Source organism: Lepus europaeus, chromosome 12, assembly GCF_033115175.1.
Source record: "Lepus europaeus isolate LE1 chromosome 12, mLepTim1.pri, whole genome shotgun sequence".
In the NCBI taxonomy this organism is placed as follows: Eukaryota; Metazoa; Chordata; class Mammalia; order Lagomorpha; family Leporidae; genus Lepus; species Lepus europaeus.
The window spans coordinates 92,299,468-92,309,193 of record NC_084838.1 but is presented as its reverse complement, the minus strand read 5'-3'; positions in this window follow the sequence as shown (position 1 = coordinate 92,309,193).

The following is a 9,726-nucleotide window of genomic DNA, read 5'->3' as shown; positions in this document are numbered from 1 at the left end:
TTGCATGTTTAGATTACTATATCATTATTTCTTATCAAATTCAGAAATATCTCACTATAATTTCTGATTTTATGTACTTGAGAAGCAGAGAGATGTCTCCCACCTCCTGGTTCACCTCAAAAAGCCTGCATGGCCAGGGCTGGGCTGGAAGGATGAAGCCAGAAGCCAGGAATTCCACTCAGTTGGCTCACTTGAGTGGCAGGGCCAATCAGTAGAGCCATCACAGGCTGCATGCAAGTGTGCGACCGGCAGGAAGATGGAATGAATAATGAGCAGAGAAGCATCTGAGTAGATGTATTCTGATACGGGGTGTGGGCACCCCAACCGCGATTTTAACTGCTAGGCCAAGGGTTATTTTTCAAAAATCCTTTTCTGTCTCCTTTCCTTCTTGGCTAATCATTACACATATGTTAGTATGTTTGTCCTACAGGTTTCTGAGGGTCTGTTCACTCCTCACTTTTTTCCTGTTCTTCAGATTGAATACTTCCTATTGGTCTATCTTCAGTTTCATTCCTCTGCTATCTTGAATCTTCGGTTCAAACTATGTTGTGTATTTCTATTTTCATTAGTAACTTTTCCAACTGCAGAAGTTCTACTTGATTCTTTTTTATAATTCCTGTCTCTAGTAATAGCTTCCTTCTTGTTGAGCCGTAGTGCTTAAATCTTTAAACATGGTTGTGGGCAAGCATTTGGCTTGGCAGTTGTGATGCCAATTAGGTCACCAGTCATCAATCCATGCCTGAGTTCGGAGCCCAGCTCCAGCTCCTGACTCCAGTTTCCACTGGTGGGAGCCCCAGAGGGTAGCCATGATGGATTGAGTGGCTGGGTTGCTACCACCCATGTAGATTACCTAGATTTGATTCCTGACTTCCTTCTTTGGCCCTGCTAAGCCCCAGTCTTTGCAGAAGTGAACTGGTGGGTGGGCTTTTTCTTCCTCCCTGTCCCCCTCCCCTTCTACTACCCCACCCCTCTCCCTCGCCCTTCCTGCATCCTCTTCTATGCTACAGTGCTAGGCCAGATTAGGGAACCTAGAGGCATGGCTACAATAGACATAGTGTGGCTGGTGCAGAGGCAAGGTGCTCAGTGGGGATGAAGGGTGGGGGCTTCATTGACATCCTGTACCATGTACAGCAGATCACTGCTAAAATGGGCTCTGCTCCTCGCTTGAATAACTCCACACCTCTCACAGACCCCTCAGTGCACGGATATGGAGTGCAAAAGCGCCCTTAGATGATGGAGTAGGCACCAGTTAGGGGCCTTGGAATCAAAGGCGGTAATAACAGAAGTATTCCAAGGCCTGATAAAGGGATAGCAGACCTCATGGATTCAGTCTGCAAAATTCACACTGCTTCAGAGTTCTGAGATTCCAGGGGGAACCCGTGAACTTACTAGATCCCCAGAAAGGATTGAACAAGCTGAATGGCCCCTGGGACAGGTTGTGGGTCGCAGTCAGAATGGCCCTGGCTTTCCTAACAACACAGACCGTGGCCACACGACCCTCAGGAGGTTCTCATTCTTGTGTCTAACGTGGGCCATGGGCATCTGCCAAGGAGGGGAATGGTGTGAAAGCGGTCAGGATCCAGTGTGGCTTGCTGCCTATGTGGGCAAACCAGCCACCCCGAATCGGTGGAGAAGGCTTCACAGTACTTCACGCGTGAGAAACAGCGCTAGAGACCACCCAAGGGGAAGACCAAGCTGGTTTTAGAGGGGTGCAGCGACTGCAGCTCGCCGAGAGCAGGCGGCAGCATGGAGGCTTCCGTGCCGAGGACCCCTGTTGGGATTGTAACGGGAAGAAGCACGGAGCTGACGGGAGGCTCCAGAATGGCACTGGACTGAGGCTTCCCTCGGAACCAGAGGGTAGCCTCAGCCTAGAGTCGGCGGTGCTGGAGCTGGGTCCTCGGGACCAGGGTCAGCACGCAGCTCACAGCAGTGGTGAGCTGGTTCTTGTTGTGCAGCCAAAAGCCCGGCAGGGGATGGAATGCACATGGTATAGGAGGTCAGGGTGGGCTCATCATGGGCGAGGATGCTGAGAACATCGACCGCATCAGGCAGCAGTCAGGGGCGCACGCGGAGCAGCAGCCACACACTGCTTCCAGCATGGACTCCACCCTGCGGGTCTTCACCCTCCGGGGCATCCCGCAGCAGGTGCCCACTTGCCAGACGTCCTTGAACAGGGTACTGGTCTCGGAGCACCTGGACCCTTCTGCCGGTGACCGGTCACACTCACCATGACACCTTTCCTCCCAGGAGGGGTCCCCTGGCCCTCCTGACCCAAGGCCGGGACAGCTCCTGGCAGGCGTGGCTGCAGCCCGCACAGCAGGTGTGGAGCCCGCAGAGTAGCCAGCCTGAGAAGCTTGTTAGAAAAGCCCAAGTCCAGGGCTAGCTGTGCTCCACCTGCTCCCCTCCAGCCTGCATCAGGCCTGGGCTGTATCAGGGCAAGCTCAGACCACCTTACTGTCCTACGTGGGAGTCCAACCCCCTGTAAACCTTCCCAGCCAGACTCAAAGTCAGTAGAGAACACAAATTCTTCCTTCTGGTAAAATCCCCAGATCACAAGTGTGCACAAGAGCCACCACAGATGCTACTGGTATCAAAATGGCACCTTCTCCTCGCCAGCTGCCAGGCACCATTGTGGGAGCAATGAGAAAAAGAAACATGCTTTTTTATCACTGGATAAGATGGATACCCTGTCCCGCCATTAGATCTCCAGCCCGAACTCAAAGACTGTGGTCTGCAAGGCTCCCTCCAGCAGTAACACCGGTGGCTCACGCTTCCGCAGTCTGCTCTCTCCTCGCTCTCCAAAGCTGTCAGCTGTGGTGATCACGTACTCTGTCTCGCTGGTGGTTGTCCATTTGCAACCTCCTCACTGATCCACAGTGTCCCTCCTCCTATTGCAGATTTCTCTCCAACTCTCTCCAGGAATGCATTTCCTCCACTTTTTTTCCTGCTATTTACCTCTTATCTAAAGCAGTACATCTTTTCCCTATTCAGCGACCTCGGAATGCTCATGTCTTGTTTTTTAATCCGTTTAGCCAGTCTGTATCTTTTAATTGGAAAATTAAGGCTGTTTTGATAAGTAATGACTTGGTCTGGCCATTTTTCCATAAATACTCCTGTTTTTTTTTTCTAATTTCTTCTGTTCTTTTACTAGATTTCCTGCCTTCATGTTCTTTCATGGAACTGGTTATCTTTCTGTTTCTGTGTGTAGCACATCCTGTAGCATTATTTGTAAGGCTGGACAAGTGGTGACAAATTATCCCAATTTTTGTTTGTGAGGGAAGGTCTTCATTTCACCTTCATGTAAGAACTCTGCAGGGGGGAGTGGCAAGATGGCGGAATAGGAAGGGAGCACACTGATAGTCCGGGAAGAGACAGTTTAATAAAAGTGGAGATACAGCAGGTTCAAGAAAGAGTAGGGGAAGAAACAGCAGAGGAAACTCTTCCGGAACTAGTGATTCACTGTGGACCTGCGTGGAGAGCGTGGGAGCCCAAGTTCGGGACACCAGCGGCAGACTCAACACACCAGCGCTGGAACGCAAGGTGAGCCAAAACTCAATAGCCCGAGACACCAGCGGGCAAGCGGAAAGAGGAGACTAGAGGGAATGAGGCTTGAAACTCCGTGGGGAAAAGTTCACCAGGCTAACTAGAAGAGAGAGAGGAAAAAAAAATGTGACCGATACGGACACGAGTTTCTCTCTGCTCACCTCTCAAAGGCTAGCAAGACAGAGCAGGCGCCATTTTGGACATACGTCATAAGCAGGGCGACCTCAGGTCTGCACCGGCCCTGAGCCTAGCAGAAACACCTGACTCTGGGGGGAGGGGTGAAATAACAGGAGATTAGCATCTAACTTGGCAACCCAGTGGGAGACTGCAGGAGAATTGGAGCCCACACTGAGGGCAGCAGAGATTCCCTGTGTGGTCCTTGGGAAAGAGCTTCTGATCTCTGGCTCCTGTGGGTACATCATTAGCCTGCTAACTACCTCCAATTCCATTCAGCTGTGCGGAATTACTTCCCTTTTGAATCAAAAAAGAGAGAGAGAGAGATTTACCACGCCTAACCTGGGAGTGTCACCTTTGGCACATCCTCAACCCTGAGGAACCAAACAGAGCTCTCTGGCCACTCTCATCTCAAGCCTCTAAGGCTCCATCAAAAGCAGACAGTCCACTTAATCTAGACTCATAGTATAACAAGAAAAAACACCACAGTGAAGAAACCAAATATCTCCAATATGCCAAACAACAAACGCAAAAACCGAGGTAACAGGAACAAGGAAGGCACTATGATGCCCCCAAATGAAAAAGACACCCCAATTCAAGATTATGAAGATGATGAGATAGAAGAAATGCAAGAAGCGAATCTCAAAAGATTGATAAGAACATTAAGAAGTTCTCAAAAACAAATTCTTGAACTACAGAAATCCTTACTGGACAGGACAGAAAATCTCTCTCACGAAAATGAAATATTAAGGAGGAATCAAAATGAAATGAAACAACTAGTAGAACAAGAAACTGTGATAGTGACGAGAAATCATAATGAAATGAAAAATTCAATAGATCAAATGACAAACACATTAGAGAGCCTTAAAAACAGAATGGGCGAAGCAGAAGAGAGAATATCAGACTTAGAAGACAGAGCACAGGAAAGTATACAGTCAAACCAAAGAAAAGAAGAGGAAATTAGAAATCTAAAAAATATTATTGGGAATCTACAGGATACTATTTAAAAAACCCAACATTCGGGTTCTAGGAGTTCCTGAAGGCATGGAGAGGGAGAAAGGATTAGAAGGCCTTTTTAGAGAGATACTTGCAGAGAACTTCCCGGGTCTGGAGAAGGACAGAGACATCCTAGTACAGGAAGCTTATAGAACCCCTAATAAACATGACCAAAAGAGATCCTCACCACGACACATAGTAATCAAACTCACCACAGTGAAACATAAAGAAAAGATTCTAAAATGTGCAAGAAAGAAACGTCAGATTAATCTCAGAGGATCCCCAATTAGACTCACAGCAGACTTCTCATCAGAAACAAGCTAGAAAGGAATGGCGAGACATAGCCCAGGTACTAAGAGAGAAAAACTGCCAGCCCAGAATACTATATCCTGCAAAGCTCTCATTTGTGAATGAAGGTGAAATTAAGACTTTTCATAGCAAACAGAAACTGAAAGAATTTGTTGCTACTCGTCCTGCCCTGCAAAAGATGATAAAGATGTGTTACACACAAAAACACAGAAACATGGTCATCAATATGAAAGAAGGTAAAGGAAGGAAACCTCACAGCAAAAGATCACAGGAAGCTCAATTTCTCTTTGACATAGAATTAAAATCTGATTCTCTGTTAAAGCAATGTGTTCAAGTAATCTATTATGTTCTCTTGATGTCTGTTAAATTCTAATTGTTCAAAAACAGCTGAATTTTTATTAAGAGCTATGGGTTATTTAAATATGTGCTTATTTTCAAAGATTTGAATAATCACCTGTAACAATGATCAAATTTGGTCTATGTTATGTCATGATTTTAAGGAATCTTATTTCAACCAGATATTTTGGATTTTGCGCCTTCTTGGCATTCTTGACAGGCATTCAAAAAATCAAAGTTTCAAACAATCTGGACTCTAAAATTTCCAGTAAATCCTGGACTTTGGTTTTTCCAGTTTGGGCCCAACTGAAAAAATCGAAGGACCTATGTCTCTCATCTTATAGAGACACCAACTAATCAGGCTATTTGGATTATATTAGAAGTACTGTCAAGATGTGACGTGGTACCAAACTTTAAGTTTCTATAATGGAAAATGCTATTAATACAAATGTTTGAGAATTAAAAATCTAATGATCTTGTGTTACTAGACATGATAGTTATCTTAATGAGAAAACCCCAGAGGCCTAAAGGGTTAAATACTAGTAAAATCCTACAGGTGCTTTCAAAAATACTGTGAAGTAAGCAAGTGCCTCTTGTTGGTTGATGAGTTTATAATTTTAAACAGGGCAACTTAAAGTCTTTTGTCATCCACAGTTATATATGATTTGCTGCTCATAAAACTAAAGCGTTGTTGGTTCTGTGTTTAGCTGTCCTCCTATAGGTTTCTATGGACTTTTTCCAGCCACTTCTATTGTATTCAATACTTTGGGATGGCTCTGTAAACAGATGAAGCCAATAATGTATTAACAGTACCAACTGAGAGAAAGTATGATTAACTGAGGTTACTAAAAACAAAAAAGCAATTCAAATCAATTGACAATCTACAAAAAGAGTTAAAGATTTTAAAAGCTATTATTAAAATTGCTATACTGGTCTATTATGTTATGTTATATGTGTGTACATATTGTATGTCCACATGGGAAAATTTTATTAAGAATTTTATCTTAATCGGCTTATAGATAAGATTGTCCATAAATTTAAGCTGCTAAAATTAATCAAAGATACATTTTAATTCGTGTGACCTGAATCTGTGTATCATATGTTTTAAACTTGTTGGTAGAAAGAAACTAAAAACATTTTATATGGTTGTGCTTAAGTTTACTGGTTAAACAAACTACACCATGTTAGATATTTAAGAGGTGTTTCCAAATACATGATTCTTAAAATTTATAGAAGGCCTTGGACCTTCTGGTAAATGTTTTCTTAAGTTGTTATCTAATGGTTGAAATGGTTTGCTAAGTATTCATGTAATATTGCTATTGTCAGCAAGCGATCTAGGACTTGCTCCCTCATTTCTCTATTCTAAGCCCAACTTGTTCTTTCATTTCTCTATTCTCTTCAAGGTAGGAAACTAATTCTATTATGAAGGAATCTGTAGGATGCACAATTTAATCTTTAGACCTTATAAAAGAGATGGCTAACATTTTTCTGTAATAGCATAGCCAAAATAAGAGATTCAATTATAATCTCATAGCTAGATTTACTTCGCCATCAGCGAAGTATACAGTAAGTAGAAAAAACCTCCCTTTCAGACCAAAGGGAAAGAAAGTTTTTAAGTGAGAATATAATTTTCCTCATGGGCATTGTCTACCTTAGAAAAACTACTACAGAGCCGGCGCCGCGGCTCACTAGGCTAATCCTCCGCCTAGCGGCGCCGGCACACCGGGTTCTAGTCCCGGTCGGGGCACCGGTCCTGTCCCGGTTGCCCCTCTTCCAGGCCAGCTCTCTGCTGTGACCAGGGAGTGCAGTGGAGGATGGCCCAAGTCCTTGGGCCCTGCACCCCATGGGAGACCAGGATAAACACCTGGCTCCCGCCATCGGATCAGCGCGGTGCGCCGGCGCAGCGCGCCAACCGCGGCGGCCATTGGAGGGTGAACCAACAGCAAAAAGGAAGACCTTTCTCTCTGTCTCTCTCTCTCACTGTCCACTCTGCCTGTCAAAAAAAAAAAAGAAAAAAAGAAAAAAAGAAAAACTACTACAGAACATGCCTGTGACTATAGACTTGTAGTTCAGGCCACTGAAGTTTAGAGATGGGACTTGGGCACTCCCTGGACTTGCATCCTCTGGTCTGCTTTAACACAAACCAGGAGGAAAAGAAAGCTCGGCATCAGAAGCAATGGGTGGCAGGCCTATTAATGGCTGATCTGTACAGTGATCTGCCCTCAAGGAGACCCAACAGGCCAGTCCACTGCAGTGGCTTTCAATGTGGTAAGCCTGGGCTTCAGCAGAACTCAACTTGTGAAGAGCCCTGGCAGCTCTGCCAAGAGTTGGATCACTGGAAATGGACCTGCCCTGGAGTCGAAGGATGCCCAGGTCAGAGCCACAGATCTTATTGGCTCTAAGCTGAAAAGCCCTTCACTCAGCCCAACTTCCAAAGTGACCACTGCAGCTGAGGGGACAGCCAAGTAGGGTCAGCAACATTGCAGGCAGAACTGTAAATTTCTTCTTAGAGATGCCACCTGCCTTTACCTGGCCAGCTCTCCTCCAAGGCCAGCCAAGTAATGAAAGTCAACAGGGTGCCTTCCCCTAGGAGGTTCACACCTCCCTTAGGATGTACCCCATGTGAAGAGATAGATAGGTCTGGGCCTCTTAACTTACAAGGCCTAAAGCCCACCAGATTATTATCAAGCCCCTTCTGTCAGGTTCTATTTGCCCCTCAATCAGAAAACTTAATTGTAGCTTAGACAGCACCTTTCTTAGCACATCTAATAATGACTCTGTCCTTTGTTCTAGACCCTGTCTAGCACACTTGGACCTCATTCCTTTGTTATCATAACCTCTACTCTACCACCAATGGCTCTACTCCCAACCTGTATGTACTGATGGTCCTCTTCCCCACTTAATGCTGTATAATTGTTCAGACCTGGTTAATGCCACTCTTAGGATCATTTGTTACTATCCTCACCCTGTCTTTTATGACCTTGTCTAAATATGATCAGAGTCAGCGAACTTGGAAGGCTTCCATAGCCTTGGAAACTCATGACGACAGCCTAGGGTGGTTACTGGCACCATAAACTAGAGTGTCAATTTGTTGGGTCAACAACAGGAGCCACTGTGCAGTTGCTCCTCATGTGGGATCTCTGTCCTTAAGGTGCTGTTCATTGTGATTTAATGCTATATCTAGTACTCAAACAGTATGTTTCACTTTGTGTTTCTATGTGGGTGCAAACTGTTGAAATCTTTACTTAATATATACTAAATTGATCTTCTGTATATAAAGAGAATTGAAAATGAATCTTGGTGTGATTGGAAGGGGAGAGGGAGCGGGAGAGGGGAGGGTTGAGGGTGGGAGGGAAGTTATGGGAGGGGGAAGCCACTGTAATCCATAAGCTGTACATTGGAAATTTATATTCATTAAATAAAAGTAAAAAAAAAAAAGAACTTTGCAGGGTACCGTATTCCAGGTTGGCAGTTTTTTTCTTTTAAGACTTGGATGATATCTCTCCATTCTCTCCCAGCCTATAGAGTTTTTGATGGGAAATCAGCTATCAACCTGTTTTGAGATCATATGAAGGTAATCTGTCATGTCTCTACTGCACACTTTATGATCTTTTCTTTATGTTTTACTACTCAAACTTTGACAATAATGTGTCATGGTGATCATGTCCATATAAGTTCTATACGCTTCCTGTACTTGGATGTCCTTATCTTTCTCCAAAATAGGGAAGTTTTCTGATATTATTTCTCTGAATAGGTCTTCTAATTCATTCTCTTTTTCCATCCCTCAGAACTCTTAAGACATGTATGTTCATTTGACAATGTCTCATAAATCTCAAACACTGTTTTTAGTTTTTCTGTCTATTGTTAAGACTTTCCACTGAATTTTTATCTGACATATTGAATTCTTCATTTCTAGTATTTCAGTTTGATTTCTCCTCAGTATCTGTGTCTCCTGTTAGCATTTTCCATTCATGTCATGTATGGATTTTTTAAGTGATTTATTTGCTTCTCTGTGTTTCTGAGTAATCCTATGATCATTTTTTTAAATCCTTTTCAGGCATTTCACCCATCTCTTTGTCTTCACATTTAAGACTGAAGTGTTGTGTTCCTTTTGAGGAGTCATATTGTCTTTCTTGTTCATGTTTCTTGTATTTCTCCATCTGTTTTTAGGCAACATCGTTGGTTTTCTCCTCTGAAGACTTGCCTTTGAAATATGCCCTTATGATTTAGTGGAGTCTATGTCCTTTAGTGGATGCCAGAGGTGCATGCTGTTTGGGACCAGTTCAGGCCAGTGCATGAGTGTGGGGCAAGGGTCCAGAGTGACACTCTAGGTGGGTATAAAAGATCTCTATCATCGGCCAGGGCCGA